This window comes from Nerophis lumbriciformis, linkage group LG24, assembly GCF_033978685.3.
Source record: "Nerophis lumbriciformis linkage group LG24, RoL_Nlum_v2.1, whole genome shotgun sequence".
NCBI classification, from domain to species: domain Eukaryota; kingdom Metazoa; phylum Chordata; class Actinopteri; order Syngnathiformes; family Syngnathidae; genus Nerophis; species Nerophis lumbriciformis.
Genome location: NC_084571.2, coordinates 22,020,001 through 22,037,967, shown reverse-complemented (window position 1 = coordinate 22,037,967; position 17,967 = coordinate 22,020,001). Strand labels below are relative to the sequence as shown.

At 41.3% G+C, this 17,967-nt stretch overlaps 1 pseudogene; it reads left to right on the top strand.

Moving 5' to 3' along the window:
• LOC133620361 (proline dehydrogenase 1, mitochondrial-like) overlaps positions 1 to 17,967 on the top strand; it is a 52,918-nt pseudogene that overhangs the window by 25,459 nt on the left and 9,492 nt on the right.

Genomic DNA, 17,967 nt, shown 5'->3' with positions numbered 1-17,967 from the left:
ACTGGTGAGCCCGATCTTTTGGCCTTGATGGGCAGTTGCGAATTATGTGGTCTGCAAGACCGCAGTAGAGGCAGAGACGGTGTTGAAACCTTCGCTCCCGTTCCTCAAAGGTCAGTTGGGATCTGCCTATCTGCATCGGTTCTGGGGAAGTGATAGGAGACGAAGTAGATATGTCTGTCTGTCTCGTGGGATGTCGGCCGGCAGGGAGAGGGGGTTTTGCCGACGCTGAGCTAGTAGAGGCAACCTCTGTCTCAGCCTCTCGTTAACTAGTCTTTGGTCAAAGACCATGGGCTAGTTCGATGAGCTTGCCGCAAGAGGACGGCCTATCCCGCAGCAAGCCGTCCTTAATGGTCTCACTTAGACCTCTCCTGTAGGCGCTCTGCAGTGCTTTGTCACCCCATCCACTATCTGCCGCCAGGGTGCGGAACTCCAGAGTGTAAGTGGCCACGGAGCGGAGACCCTGTCGGAGGGAGTGAAGTCTGGAAGCGGCGTCTCCCCCGCCGGCAGGGTGATCAAAGACAGTTTGAAACTCTCTACGAAAGGCTGCCGTGGCCCGAGAACAAAAATGCAATCTCGGCCCCATCGTTAGCATACCGGGAAGGCTGGTGTTGAAAAATAAATTCACATTGAACCAGGAAGCCACGACAAAGTTAAAAAGCCCCCTCGAAAGCTCTAGGGTTGGCTATCTTGGGTTCCCGGAGTGGAAACTGTCTTCCGGTGGCAAGTGTCGCCGCAGCACCCAGGTCAGGTGTGGGGGGTGTCACCTGGCCGGGACCGAGGGTGTCCAACCTAATCAACAGGCTGGCTAAGGCGACGTCCAATTTGTCCTCCAGGTTGGAGGGGTCTGATGTTGTCGGAGGACAGATTGGATGGCCAAAAAGTCAGTAGTTGGAGAAGTCCGGGAAAGGGGGCTGGACTGGGACCTTGGTGTACCGTCTGGTTCCATTTTTGGTCGGAACGTACTGTTGTGTATCGACAAGAGGGAAGGAGACGGCACGAAAACAGGAGGTCTAGCTCAATGGGTTTTATTGAGCACTTGATGATTACGTGGAGTGTGTATGCTACTATGTGTGTGAATTTAATACTATGTGTGGAAATTAACCGAATGTAAATACCGGGGGTTTTGTTGGAGTGCGTGTTGGATGTGGCAGCGACCAAGTCTAGAGGGGAAGAAGCAAAGAGGTCCGTGGTCCGAGCGATGTCCGTGGGGCAGGAGAGAGGCGTCCAGAAGTCCAAGCCCGAGTGTGGGGTCGAGGATCAGGGAAGGCAGTCAAAGTCCGGGGGGGGGAGATAAGTAGCAGAAGCGCACAGCTAAAGCTGAGACACGGAGGACTGTGGGGACAGGAGATGACAAGGACAAATCAGGACAAGGCACGAGGGAGATAAGCGAGCGAGAGAGAGACGCAGGAGAGGAGCCAGAGATGTGAAAGCTTACTGTAAACAGGGCTACGTTCCGACAAGGAGTAGTCCCTTTATACTGTCGCCTCTCGTCAGGTCCAGGTGCGTAGATTGCAGCGTGGGCGCGGTCTGAGCGGCAAGAGCGGGGGCGTGTCTTGCGGAGCTCACAGCGGAGCTTTTAGGTGTTCCCGCAGAGGAGGGAGAAGCAGACTGCGCGTGCGCCGTAACAAAAGCATTTTGAAAAAATACTTTTTTTAGGATATCACCATGCAACCGGAAGGAGGTTTTCTAACATGTAATCTGTTTTGAAAACGTTTTATCATTATGATACATTCTTATAATACATTGCGAGAATCAGTTTGAATCGGGAATCGTTTTTCAATTGAGAATCGATTCTGAATCGAATCGTCATCCCAGGAATGGGATCTAATCGTTAGGTGCCCACATTTTCACACCCCTATTAGATAATGTCTAAGCCACATCTGGCCCCCGAGCTTTAAGTTTGACACATTAAACAAATACAACTCTAAAGCGATAAAGCTTGTGCATCATTTTATACTGATGTTATAAAATATGGTTGAAAAGGTTGAACAGTTTTTGTTTAAACTCATTCAAGGGTCAGAGCTTTAGGAACCATTTTATAGATATTTTAGTGAGAACCACATCTGGTAAATTGGTATATATAATATTCTGTAAAAAACCCCTCATCAAAATCTGAACCGTAGCACCCCAAGCACTCACCATCCCTTTTTTTGATTCCTACTAAAATAAGGCCGCTTGTAACAGTGAATAGATATGGATACAAACGCCTCATTATAGCCTCGTTACACAATTTGCACCGGTAAATGTTTTTGGTTACTCTATTTTTACTATTATATATGTTATGGTTGTGACAGTCCTAACTGCTATGCGGGTTGTGAGCACACGAATGGTTTCCTCCCGTCCGCCGTCTGCTTTTCAGCAGCACGTCGCCGTCGTTCGCGTGGTAGCAGAGCAGAGGATGGTTTCCTCCTGTCTGCCGTCTTTCTCCGTCTCTTCTCTTGATGTTCACGTCTCTCACCCTCTTATACGGTCCGAGAGGGTGATTGCACTGTCCACAGCTGCGCGCTCCACGCACCTTATGCTGATTGCGGCGCGGCTCGCTCATCCACGCATCCTCGCCGCCATCTTGGAGCGGGCACCGTCGGTTCGCGGGCCCCGCCTCCCCACAATGGTATTTGATTAAAAACAGTTTGTTGGATTACTTACTTTATCATATTAGGTCAAGGTGACTGGCAGATATTTAGGTATTTATTTTTTACTACCAAAAAATAAAAATGCTTGGAAAACCATGGTGCATAATTTTATGACATTAAAGTGTAAAATATATGCAATTGCGTGCAGTGCATTTTTCTGTTAAAATTGTAATAAACACAATTAGTTAGAAAGTGCTTTGTTATGGCAAGGCAAGGCAAGGCAACTTTATTTATATAGCACGTTTACAACAATTTTTAAATTGGACCAAAGTGCTTAACAGGTTAAAAAGCATAGAGTAAAAAAAAACAAAAAAACAAACAAACAAAGAACATAAACAATGAATAAGCTAAACAAGATAGTGCAAAAGGGCTTCACGGTGGCAGAGGGGTTAGTGCATCTGCCTCACAATACGAAGGTCCTGAGTAGTCTTGGGTTCAATCCCGGGCTCGGGATCTTTCTGTGTGGAGTTTGCATGTCCTCCCCGTGACTGCGTGGGTTCCCTCCGGGTACTCCGGCTTCCTCCCACTTCCAAAGACATGCACCTGGGGATAAGTTGATTGGCAACACTAAATTGGCCCTAGTGTGTGGATGTGAGTGTGAATGTTGTCTGTCTATCTGTGTTGGCCCTGCGATGAGGTGGCGACTTGTCCAGGGTGTACCCCGCCTTCCGCCCGATTGTAGCTGAGATAGGCTCCAGCGCCCCCCGCGACCCCAAAGGGAATAAGCGGTAGAAAATGGATGGATGGAAGATAGTGCAAAAGCAAAACGGTAAAAGGGTTCGAATAAAAAGTAAAATATAATTATTATAATTATAATTTATTGTTATTATTGTTAAATTTCGCATCCCAATCGCGATTCTTATTCACCCCAATTTTAAATCAATTCATAATTTTCTAAATTCTATCTAAAAAAAACAAAACACTTTAAATATTTTATTTTTATAAAAACATACATTTTTTAGGATATCTCCATGCAACCGGAAGGAGGTTTTCTAACATGTTACCTGTTTTGAAAAAGTTTCATTATCATTATGATACATTTTAATAATACATTGCGAGAATCAGTTTGATTCGGAATCGTGTTCAATCGAGAATTGATTCTGAATCGAATCGTCACCCAAGGAATCGGATCGAATCAAATATTCACACCCCGATTAGATCATTTCTAAGCCACATCTGGTCCCCGAGCTTAAGGTTTGACATGTGATTTAAACAAATACAACTCTAATGGCCCTAGTGTGTGGATGTGAGTGTGAATGTTGTGCGACACTTTATGCTGAAGTTATAACATGTGGTTATAAAGGTTGTACAGTTTTTGTTTCAACTCATTTAAGGGTCAGAGCTTTAGGAACCATTTTATAGATATTTTAGCGAGAACCGCATCTGGTAAATTGGTATATATGATATTCTGTCACAAAACCGCAGCAAAATCTGAACCGTAGCAACCCAAGTCCCTTCTTTTGATTCCTACTAAAATAAGCCTTGTCAACTCTCAAGGAGGGAGTTCGATGGACGGCTTCTCGGCCATCAAAATGACCGCTCTGGGACGTCCGCAGTTCCTGGTAAGGAGTTTCATCACCGCTCTTGTCGCAGCGTTGCGTTGACCAAAGACGTTTGCTCTTCAAGCTCCAGTTCTCCGAGCTCCTGGTGAAATGGCGGCGATTTTTTCACTTTCTGGCATCCAAGCAGAGTGGAGATGGCACGGATGTCTTGGAGCAAAGGCTGGACCTGAGACAGTTGCAGGTGGACTATCTGTTGGTGTACTGAACTTGCCACAGTTGACCAAGTATTTGTAATGTGTCCATTTAGGATTTTTTAAACGGACTGGGTGAAACAGGTGACGTTTGCAATGCATTCGCTGCAGGGAGAGACGCCTCAGGGTGAGTATAAACATCTGTTTGAACAACATTTGCATATTAAAAGGGTGTTATCTGAAATTGTTGGCCAGTTTGTTATATTTTTATGAAAGTAAAAAGTAGGGCTGAAAACTGTATCACCATACAAGTGTGTCGTATCAGTCTATATTGACAATTATTTATATTTTTTATGACCGAGCAAAAATAAGGACCAGGAGGAAAATACACTGCTCAAAAAATTAAAGGAACACTTTGAAAACACATCAGATTTCAATTATGAAAAAAAAAATGTCGGATATCTATACTGATATGGACAGTTTAATGTCTCAGGAACAAAATGATGCCATATCTTTTGATGGAAATAGAAGTTTTCAGCCTACAGAGGGCTCAGTATATAGACACCCCAAAAATCAAAGTGAAAAAACGATGTGGTAGGCTCGTCCATTTTGCCTAAATTCAATTTCTGCAACTCAAAATTATTTTCAATATCTTGTGTGGCCCCCATGTGCTTGTATGCATGCTTGACAACGTCGCGGCATGCTTCTAATGAGACGACGGATGGTGTCTTGTGGGATGTCCTCCCAGATCTGTCTAAGGGCATCAGTGAGCTCCTGTAAAGTCTGAGGAGCAACCTGGCGGCGTCTGATGGACCGAAACATTATGTCTCAGAGGTGTTCTATCGGGTTTAGATCAGGTGATCGTGAGGGCCATTCAATTGTGTCAATTCCTTCATCCTCCAGATAGTGTCTGCATACTCTTGCCACATGAGGCCGGGCATTGTCGTGGACCAGGAGGAACCCAGGACCTACTGCACCAGCGTAGGGTCTGACCATGGGTGCAAGGATTTCATCCTGATACCTAATGGCAGTCAGACTGCCGTTCTCTAGCCTGTAGAGGTCTGTTGGTCCCTCCATGGAAATGCCTCCCCAGACCATCACTGACCCACCACCGAACGGGTCATGCTGAATGATGTTGCAGGCAGCATAGCGCTCTCCTTGGCTTCTCCAGACCCTTTCACATCTATCACAGGTGCTCAGGGTAAATCTGCTCTCATCTGTAAAAAGCACAGGGCGCCAGTGGCGGACTTGCCAATTCTGGTGTTCTATGGCAAATGCCAATCGAGCTCCACGGTTCTGAGCAGTGAGCACAGGGCACACTACAGGACGTCGTGCCCTGAGGCCACCCTCGTGAAGTCTGTTTCTGACTGTTTGGGCAGAGACATTCACACGGCTCTGTCCAGCTCTCCTAGAGTAACTGCCTGTCTTCTGGAATCTCCTCCATGCTCTGGAGATTGTACTGGGAGACACATCAAATCTTCTTGCAACAGCACGCATGGATGTGCCATCCTGGAGGAGTAGGACAATCTGCGCAACTTCAGGAGGGTTAAGAAATCACCTCATGCTCCCAGTCGTGATAATGACTCCAGCTAAAGCCAACACTTGTGGAAAAACAGTTAAAAAAAGATCAAGAGGGAGGAACTAGAAATGGCCTCCACCTTCAAAACCAGTCCTGTTTTGGGGGCCATCTCGTTGTAGCCCCTCTAGTGCACCTGTTGTTAATTCCATCAACACCAATGCAGCTGAAACTGATTAACAACCCCCTCTGCCACGTACCTGACCAAAACCTTATCAGAAAAGTGCAATTGAATTCATGCCACACCCTGATAAAAAACTGTTCCTTTAATTTTTTTGAGCAGTGTATATTAAATGTAAACATTGTTATTTAAAATGTAACCTTCCTCTGATTATAATCCCCTCAGCTATCAAGGCAGAAAGGAAAGGAAATGTCAACACAAGCATGGAAAACAAACAATGTAAATAAAATAGTAAAATCACATTAAACACTTAACAATAACGTCTTAAAATGAAGGTGCCAAAATTAGGAATATGTAAGAAATGCTTATTAAAAAAGTGTGAAAATGTAAACAGAAAGAAACCTGAGAAGAATTATTTTCTGCAGATTTAGTGCCGGGAAGTTACGGCTGTGCTCTAAAGGGTAAGCGCGGCTAAGGTGGTGTGGTTTTAGCAGTCTCGGTGGGGGCGAGCGCCTTGCATCATTAACAGACCACATTGGTTTGTCTGTTTAAAAAAACAAAAACTGCCATATTGTCCAAGTGACTTTCCCTGTTTTTTCCCCACAATTTCTTCATTTTAACTTTAGGCTATACTATTACAGACACAAAACAAAATGCTTCAACGCAGCAAAAAACACTTACTATGAAATGTGGAGCAGACGGCGTCCACAAAGTAGGAGCGCACTAGAGCGCAGCATGGAAAATGTTTGTCTGTAGTCACCAGTGAACAGATAACAGCAGTAACAAAAATGTTCTGACAACCAAGGTAGAAAAAGGACTTAAATAGTCTTCATTGCAAACAGAAAGGTGAGGGGAAATGCTTTGGGACAGAAGGGAAGCAGCCACGGGAAAACACCAACAAAACCAGAAGAGCCGCCAAAATAAAAGCACAGGACAGGAACTAACACAAAACACCGAAGAACACTAACAAAATCCAACATAAAGGCACGGCTCTGTCACAGCGCATGCACAACCCCTCATTCCTTCTACTGCATGCTCGACTGGCACCTCCGCCGGCAGCGCGCCAGGACACGCCCCTGCTTGCTCTGGCCGTTTCGCGGCCACGCGCCGGCAAAGTTGCAAGCAATCAGCAATTAGCGCACTTGGAACTAATGAAGGAAAGCAGCATAAAGACCAACGGACCCGAAGAGCCAGCGCCGGAATGTAGTTCACTCCTCGTAGTAAGCATACCGTCTCTTGCTTCCTTCCTGCGTACTTGCTCTCTCTGTTACTTCCCAGTTCCCGTGTCTTATGCCCTTTGTGTTTCCCGCATTGCCCTTCCTGTTTCCCGTGATCGAGCTGTGTGCCTCGACTCCTCTCTTGATTTTGGACCGCCTCCCTCGATCCTCGACCCCTGCTTGGACACGGACCTTGTTGCTTCTCTCCAGCCCCCAACCGCTTGCTTGCCCACGGACTGCCTTCTCGCCTTGCCCCTCTGGTCTGATGAAGGATTCATCCAACACGCACTTAAAACAAACCCTGGTATCGTTTACGTTGGTTAATTCTACACATCGCCTTGCACTTCATACTTAGAGTAGCATACACATCCCACACACTCATCAATAGCAGAATAAAAGCTATTGAACTGATTCCTGCCGTGGTGTCGTCTCCTTCCCCCGCCATACGTAACAGGCTCTCTGTAAAGCACCAGTTCCATTGGAACTTTCCTCCAGAATGTCTTATCTTTGTCCATGTGATGTCAGATGAACCAAAATCTGAGCTGTTTGGCCACAATACCCAGCAATATGTTTGGAGCAGAAAAGGTGAGGCCTTTAATCCCAGGACCACCATCCCTACCGTCAAGCATGGTGGTGGTAGTATTATGCTCAGGGCCTGTTTTGCTGCCAATGGAACTGGTGCTTTACAGAGAGAAAATGGGACAATGAAAAAGGAGGATGACCTCTAAATTCTTCAGGACAACCTAAAATCATCAGCCCAGAGTTTGGGTCTTGGGGGTAGTTGGGTATTCCAACAGGACAATGACCCCAAACACACGTCAAACGTGGTAAAGGAATGGCTAAATCAGGCTAGAATGAAGGTTTTAAAATGGCCTTACCAAAGTCCTGACTTAAACATGATGCTGAAGCAATGCTGAAGAAACAAGTCCATGTCAGAAAACCAACAAATTTAGCTGAACTGCACCAATTTTGTCAAGAGGAATGGTAAAAAATTCAAGCAGAAGCTTGCCAGAAGCTTGTGGATGGCTACCAAAAGCGCCTTATTGCAGTGAAACTTGCCAAGGGACATGTAAGCAAATATTAACATTGCTGTATGTATACTTTTAACCCAGCAGATTTGGTCACATTTTCAGTAGACCCATAATAAATTCATAAAATAACCAAACTTCATGAATGTTTTTTGTGATCAACAAGTATGTGCTCCAATCACTCTATCACAAAAAAATAAGAGTTGAAGAAAGTATTGGAAACTCAAGACAGCCATGACATTATGTTCTTTACAGGTGTATGTAAACTTTTGACCACGACTCTATATGACTCTATATGAAACGAAATGTTGTTCTTATCTGTACTGTAAAGTTCAAATTTGAATGACAATAAAAAGGAAGTCTAAGTCTAAGTCTAATACTGTATGTAGAGTCCGTGCACCGTTGCTTGCTGTTATACATGTGATTAGTAATAATTGCTGTGGATATCTCCCAGCATCATCCATGTTACACTACACCACAGGTGTCAAACTCAAGGCCCGGGGCCAGACCTGGCCCACCACATCACTTTATTTGGCCCTCGAAAGCCTGAAAATAAAATGCGTCATTAAAGTACTTTCAAATTTCTTACTAAATGTATTAGTTTTTTCCATTTTGACAGAAAAAATGCATGTACTCAATGCAATCGCATATTTTTTAAACTTAAATATTAGAATGTAGCAAATATATTATCATACATTCAAACAATGTTTTTGTTCAACTAGAATGATAGGCTCGAGCGCACCCCGCGACCCCAAAAAGGGACAAGTGGTAGAAAATGGATGGATGGATATATAAATATATCTTTATACTTTTTATCTGCTTGACTTATGATTCCAGAGCAAGTTGTCCATCAAATTGTCAAATTTTATAAATAGAGTGACTTTATGAAATTCACTGTGATTTTACAGTATTTTACTGTGCATGAAAAAAACGGTACCACTGTTTTTTGACCATAAAATGCTGGCAACTGAGCTGCCAGTTTTTTACTGTAAAAAACGGTGGTACTGTGTTTTGCTATTCACAATCGTACACGATAAAATTTACTTTTTTCGTGTTTACGGTAAAATCCTGCAGTTAAGTTGCCAGAATTTTACTGTAAAAATGCAGTTTTATATTTACAGTAAAACAACACTGTGAATTTTAAATTTAAATTCTATCAACTGAGCTGCCAGTTTTGTACCGTGAAAAACAGTGGTACGTTTTTTTCCATTTACAGTAACACGCTGAAAAAAACACTGTAGATTTTATGGTAACATTTTTGCAACTGACCTGTCAGTTTTTTTTACTGTAAATCTACAATTTTTTTCGACATTGTACATTAAAAAGCAAATCATCAAATGCATAGGCAATTGTGTAATAATATCATTCATATTATTTTAGGGTTGCAAAGCGGTGGAAAGTTTCCGGTAAATTTCCGTAAACTTTCCGGAAATTTACAGCGGGAAGTTAAGCTTGGGAAGTTCGGAAATATTGACCATTTTTTGATTATTCATAGTTGGACACCGTCCATGGGAATTAATGGGAATATATGGGAAATAATGGGGTATTACAATAATGATATATTATTGGGCACTTGTCTATATGCTGCTGCATCTTTGTGGCATTTTCGACGTAGCTCTTTGCACAATGTTTGCAAATGTACACAGCCTCTCTGCCTACATTGGTTGGGGGGAAATGTCTCCACACATCAGATGGTGTACGTGGCATTATTCTGTTTGTATTTATTTATTCTTGTAAAACACAAATGCAATGCTACACACAGATATAAATAGTCAGCTAAACAATTGGAGTAGTCTTTAAAAACATTTTACTGATGGACAAATGAATAGAAATAGGCTAGATGAATAAATGAACACTCAATCAGCATGCTAAATCAAACTATAACCTACATTCTTGTATGGCAACAGAATGGCTAGCAGAACAGAAGGCAGAGGAAACTACACATTTTGATTTAGTATATTCTAGTTTAACTTTACAGATCACTAAAAAGATAAATTCTGATCACTAACGTTGTTAGCATAAATGAATGGGATTTAACATAGAGAAAAGTAGCATCACGGCTAACGGATAAATATTTTCGGTTCATTGTGAGACTGTGGTGGTACATAAACCTAGCTAGCTAGAGATATTGGCCCCCAAATCATTTAACAAGTACAGGAACAGCTAGCTAGTTTGAGTGGAAGTCTGCTGGAGTAGTCTACAGTCATACAATTACACCTCTATTAAACTTAAATACCATGGATCAAATATACAGGTAAAAGCCAGTAAATTAGAATATTTTGAAAAACTTGATTTATTTCAGTAATTGCATTCAAAAGGTGTAACTTGTACATTATATTTATTCATTGCACACAGACTGATGCATTCAAATGTTTATTTCATTTAATTTTGATGATTTGAAGTGGCAACAAATGAAAATCCAAAATTCCGTGTGTCACAAAATTAGAATATTACTTAAGGCTAATACAAAAAAGGGATTTTTAGAAATGTTGGCCAACTGAAAAGTATGAAAATGAAAAATATGAGCATGTACAATACTCAATACTTGGTTGGAGCTCCTTTTGCCTCAATTACTGCGTTAATGCGGCGTGGCATGGAGTCGATGAGTTTCTGGCACTGCTCAGGTGTTATGAGAGCCCAGGTTGCTCTGATAGTGGCCTTCAACTCTTCTGCGTTTTTGGGTCTGGCATTCTGCATCTTCCTTTTCACAATACCCCACATATTTTCTATGGGGCTAAGGTCAGGGGAGTTGGCGGGCCAATTTAGAACAGAAATACCATGGTCCGTAAACCAGGCACGGGTAGATTTTGCGCTGTGTGCAGGCGCCAAGTCCTGTTGGAACTTGAAATCTCCATCTCCATAGAGCAGGTCAGCAGCAGGAAGCATGAAGTGCTCTAAAACTTGCTGGTAGACGGCTGCGTTGACCCTGGATCTCAGGAAACAGAGTGGACCGACACCAGCAGATGACATGGCACCCCAAACCATCACTGATGGTGGAAACTTTACACTAGACTTCAGGCAACGTGGATCCTGTGCCTCTCCTGTCTTCCTCCAGACTCTGGGACCTCGATTTCCAAAGGAAATGCAAACCAAACCAACCCAAACCATCATGGTTTGGGGTGCCATGTCATCTGCTGGTGTCGGTCCACTCTGTTTCCTGAGATCCAGGGTCAACGCAGCCGTCTACCAGCAAGTTTTAGAGCACTTCATGCTTCCTGCTGCTGACCTGCTCTATTGAGATGGAGATTTCAAGTTCCAACAGGACTTGGCGCCTGCACACAGCGCAAAATCTACCCGTGCCTGGTTTACGGACAATGGTATTTCTGTTCTAAATTGGCCCGCCAACTCCCCTGACCTTAGCCCCATAGAAAATCTGTGGGGTATTGTGAAAAGGAAGATGCAGAATGCCAGACCCAAAAACGCAGAAGAGTTGAAGGCCACTATCAGAGCAACCTGGGCTCTCATAACACCTGAGCAGTGCCAGAAACTCATCGACTCCATGCCACGCCGCATTAACGCAGTAATTGAGGCAAAAGGAGCTCCAACCAAGTATTGAGTATTGTACATGCTCATATTTTTCATTTTCATACTTTTCAGTTGGCCAACATTTCTAAAAATCCCTTTTTTGCATTAGCTTTAAGTAATATTCTAATTTTGTGACACACGGAATTTTGGATTTTCATTTGTTGCCACTTCAAATCATCAAAATTAAATGAAATAAACATTTGAATGCATCAGTCTGTGTGCAATGAATAAATATAATGTACAAGTTACACCTTTTGAATGCAATTACTGAAATAAATCAAGTTTTCAAAATATTCTAATTTACTGGCTTTTACCTGTATTTACCCCAGTAATATCATCAACACTTACCTGAATGGATGAAGTCCTTGGGCTCAAATACTAGCGTGGCCTCAATAGCCCTGCTGTAGTGTGTAGCATGCTGGGAATGATCTGTGCATGTGATGGAAGAATGCACTGCACATGTGATGGAGGAATGCACAGCACAGGGTTGAAATTCTACTGAATTTGCATTAAATCAGTTTGTTTTAGCTAATAATCATGCTGCAAGATCTAGCATGTTGCATTCAATGTTTATTCCCATTAATTTCCCATTAATTCCTGTTGATTCCCATTAATTCTCATATATTTCCGTTAATTCCCATGAAAAGTTTCCAACTTTGAATATTCCCGGAATTTTCCAACCCTATATTCTTTACTGCTCACTCGTGTTACATATCTGAGTTATTGTGTAGAAATACGGGGAAACAACTACAAAAGTACACTTCATTCACTAACTGTGTTACAAAAAAGATCAATTAGAATAATACACAATGTTGGATATAGAGAACATACAAACCCTCTATTTATTAAATCACAAATATTGAAATTCAACGATTTGGTGCAATTGCAAACAGCTAAAATTACGTACAAAGCAAACCATAACCTGCTAGCCAAGAATGTACAACAATTCTTCTCAACAAAAGAGGAGAAATATAACTTTAGAGGAAAATCTAATTTAAAACATTTGTATGCGCGTACAACACTTAAAAGCTTTAGTAAATACGTATGTGGAATTAAATTATGGAATGGATTAAGCAAATAAATCAAACAAATCACCAATATGATTCAGTTTAAGAGACTGTTCAAACTTCAAGTGTTCACAAAGTACACAGAACAAGAATTATAATGAACATCTTGAACCCTTTTTTTTTTCTTTTTTTTTTTTATTGAGACAAAGATTATTTATGTATTTAATATTTGTTTGCTTACTATGGTATATTATTTATGTATTATTTATTTATTCACTGTTCTGTTACAGAGAACAAGGACATTGGATAACATTGCTATGGTATGAAAAGAATAGGATTAAATAAGCTCGGCTTCTTCCTACTCCTTTTCGGACGTGCTGTAATGAAACAACTGGAAACATGTGATGCATTACATTGTATCGTATGCATGTTCCAAATACACTGAAACTGAACTGTTAGAAGTGGCCCTCTGAAGGCAAACAAAAGTGCGATACGGCCCTCAATTAAAACCAGTTGGACACCCCTGCACTACACGATAAATCATGGTTTATTAATACTTATGGGACAACCTACGTACTGTCGATTGGAGATCTGATGACTAATCGTTTGGCGTACCACTTGATGGAGCCGGAGTGCAACACTTTCCGCAGGTTAATGTACACTATTTCAAACCTTTCCACCTTTGAGTGGGGTGACACTTGGTGATTGCAACACAAAACTGACCAAACAATAACAATGGTGCTGATCATATTTCCAACTCTTTGTTTTGACAGAAGTATTGACCTCCTGGACTGGAACAGCCTCTTAGATAACAGAGCAAACCTGTCTGAAATGCTTCTCGTCCCGAACGTTCAGGTCGGTGACACTGAAATATAATATCGACTATGATGGCACTCAGTAGAAAACAAAGAGTTTACGGACATTTAAAAGTTGTGGGCAGCTTTCTTGTGTTTGTTTTACACTTTGTTCAATAGTTAGCAGCCCTGGATACTAAATACTGACTCAAAATGAGTTAAATAAATTACTGTATGTGCACCTTTGTCCAGATGCTTACCAATTTGTAATGTTTTTTTTTTTCCAAAGCAAATTCAACCAATTCCCAAGAATTACGCGCATCTTTGCTACTTCGTCCAATGCTAAAACGTGCATATCAACTGCTTAATCAAAATGTACGTTTGTTTCCTGTGTCGACGAAGCAATGTGTAAAAATATATATCAACTCTTTATTGATCAAGTAGTCCCTTTTGCAGAGCTCGATGCTACATCCTGCTCCTGTCTTCAATGCTAAGCCTTCTGCGTAATGTTGTATATAAACAATTTAGCAACAAACCTGGCTTCCTACTTCCCACGTATTTATATATGTGTTTAACATGTGTTTATCCAGAGTAAGACAATTAAGAACATATTTTCATTTGCAATGCTGACTTAGCGCAGAGGCTGCATTTGCATATTAGAGATGTTAATGTGTGATGATAATCTCTCATCGTGTCTCATTTACCAAATGCATTTAAAGTGCGGGTGTAAATGTGTTGGAACACAAATTAATGTTTAATGCGTAAAATAAACTTAAAGAATGTCGGCATATATATATATATATATATATATATATATATATATATATATATATATATACATATACATATACATATATATATATATATATATATATATATATATATATATATATATATATATATATATATATATATATATATATATATATATGTATGTATGTTATGTCTTTATTTTGTTGTATTTTGGTTTATAGTTGTTGTGTTATGTCTTTATATTGTTGTGTTTTGACTTATAGTTGTTTCGGTATTACTTTATTTTGGCTTATAGTTGTTGCGTTATGTCTTTATGTTGTTGTGTATTGGCTTTAAATTGTTGTGTTTTGGCTTACGGTTGTTGCGTTATGGCTTTAGTTTGTTGTGTTTTTGCTTATGCTTGTTGTGTAACGTCTTTGTGTTGTTGTATTTTGGCTTATAGTTGTTGCGTTATGGCTTTATTTTGTTGTGTTTTGGCTTATAGTTGTTGCATAATGTCTTATTTGGCTGGGTTATGGTGTTTCTATTTGTTTTGGCTTTTGCAATCGTGCTATAGCTGGAAGTCGTCGTGTTGCGGAGTTCGCATTTGTTGCAACTTTTCTCTGCTATCGTAGCTTTTTATTGAAATGAGAGTAAGTAGCAGGTCAAACCACTGCTCATTTTACCCGAAGAGACGTTGATTGCAGTTTATGTTTAATATTAACACTGTATTGTATTAAAATGTATTGGATAAATACTTATTACTCTACTGCGTACAAGCGGTCTACACGCACACCCTGAGGACAGAGTTCTGAAACTCTTCACCTTGTGAGTTATTAAGGACAAAAGTATGCATTTGTGTGTGGACAAGGGGCCAAACAAGACAAATATGAGTTTTTGAAGTATCTGTGTTCGTGTGGACATGGCTTCATCAGACTCTCAGCACAATTGGATGGTTTTCCTCCCTCGAACCGAGATTTATTGAACATGGTTGTGTAATGTCCCATTCCAACTAACAAACCGCAATCCAAAAAAAAGCCACATCGGCTCTTTGAAGAGCTAATTATACAATCCAAAATACATTTTATGTTCACTTAATATCACTTTTGTTAGATCGAATGCAATGAGGGGTCCATTAGTTCCTAATGGTCTCTTTGGTTGGTTACTCAGCTCGGCAAGCTGGAGCCTCTGCTGAAGGACTTCGCTGCAGAAGAAGAGGGACAAATGAGGAGGATATTACAGCGGATGGATGTTTTAGCAAAGGTAATCTACCGGATCACACGTCAGCCATAACTGGGACTTCAGTCTGACAATTTTTTTTTTTTCATGCCAGCATGCTGTAGAGAACGGCGTCCGCTTGATGGTGGATGCAGAGCAGACCTACCTGCAGCCGGCCATCAGCAGACTGACTCTGGAGATGCAGAAAGTCTACAATAAAGACAAGCCGGTCATCTTCAACACATACCAATGTTATCTAAAGGTCAGACTGCAGTTTACAATGTTTTTTGCTCCTACTTTATCTTGTCAGTTAACGCGGTTTGTGCGCAGGAGGCGTACGACAACGTAACTAACGTTGGATGTAGAACTATCTCGGCGCGAGGGCTGGTACTTTTCTGCCAAGTTGGTGCGGGGGGCCTACATGCATCAGGAGCGGGAAAGGGCCTTGGAGTTGGGTTATGAGGACCCCATTAACCCTGACTATGAGTCTACCAACACAATGTACCACAGGTAAGGCCTTAGGATACAAATTCCTTCGTTTGAAAATCATTTTCAATCATCAGGGTTCTTGTTTTGACATAAAATAATATCATTAAAAAAAAATGCTATTATGAATAGGAATGGGTCCCTAGGGTAAACTGGGTAACACATGGCCCACTGACAAAGCTTAACCTATTAATACTATAACAATCTACAAGGTTAATTTAGGTTGCTTCTCTTTCTTCCCCTCCATTTTTCTGCATTATTTTGTATCTCTGGTTATCATTACGTGTATGTATTGTTGCATTTGAACAACTGTATTGTTGATAATAGAGGTAAATTATTGGTATTGTTCATTATCAATAGCGCTATTTCTATTGGTATTTGTATTGCTCCATTTGTAGTGTAATAATGCTCATTGTCATTTCTGTATTATTATTTATTTCGCTAACTGCTTCTTTGCTATCACTTTTACCATCATATCTGTACATATCGTATTTGCTGATGTTGCTCTATTGTTGTTGTTGTTATTGTTGTGTTTGCTGTTGTTGTTTCTGTCTCTCTGTCTAATCGTCCTCTTGTCCCCACAATTTCCCCCTCTGTCTTCCTTTTTTTCTCTTTCTATCCCCTCCTGCTCCGGCCCGGCTGCACCAAATAATAATATAAATACCGTTAATAAAGTAAAATACAAATAAGGCAACAAGAAACGTATCCTACACTTCTATTTTGTAAAGTAAATCTAAACAGCCGATATGGGGATCTACAAACGTACATACTTTAATAAAATAAAATACATGTTATATCTGGAAATTGCTACTATACATTGTGATGTGGTAACCATGGTTACTGCATGGTGACAACATGATGACATCATCTCTTAACCGTTTCCAATGACATGATGAATTTGAATTACAAGCTTTACAGAACTGTGTTTGTATCCAGATGTTTGGATTACGTGCTGGATGAGATTGCGCTCAACCGGAACGCCAACGTTATGGTTGCATCCCATAATGAGAACACGGTGAAACACACATTGATGAGGTATGTTTTCACTTCTTTCCGTGCTGGTGTGAACCTTTAGTGTGCAAATAATGTTGTTATTGTGTCCCCATCAGAATGAACACACTTGCTCTGTTGCCCAGTGACAATAAAGTGTTTTTCGGCCAACTGCTGGGCATGTGTGACCAGATCAGCTTCCCACTGGGTGAGCAGGACACCTTGTTACATACTGGGTTGGTCTGGACCCCAGGGTGCAGACACGAATGGGACAGGTAGCAATTATTTGAGTGGGGGAAAAAGTAGGTAGCACTAGCGTGAGTTATTTTATTGTGAGGTGAGTTATTTTGGTGTTGAGTTATTTTGTAGTTTTAACTTTTAACTTCCCCTCTCTGCCACTGGTAACATGGACACACGTGTTCCTGGTTGCCAATCAGGCTCTTATATGCCAGCCCTGAAGACTATTCTTTGTGTAGTGGTTTCCCGCAACCTCTACCAGTCTGCTTTGGATCTTGTTTCGGTTTACGTTTTGTGTGCACATTCTAGCTGCACTAGTTTGTTTCTTAAATATACTTTTTACCTGCATTCCACCCGCTATTCTCTGCATCTTGGGGTCATGCTGCAAGCAACGCTCCTGTTCCTGAAAATACCTGGAACTGCATGGTTACAGGGTGTATTTAAAACATTGGTGTTCAGAGTTTTTTTTTAGAGGGCTTTATTGGCAGAATAGGTGGCTCCCCGTTACCTGCATTATTAGCTATCTTGTGCTAGCAGTTTTTTACTATTTAAAATGCACAGAAAAGGTAAAGACGTGTGTTCTTATCCCACATTAAGGAGGATGGGCAAAACTGCCTAAAAAAAGTGCAATTTTCCTTACTCCGTCTATAACCGGGGTGTCCAAACTTTTTGACTGGGTGGCCGCATTGGGCTAAAAGGATTTGGCCGGG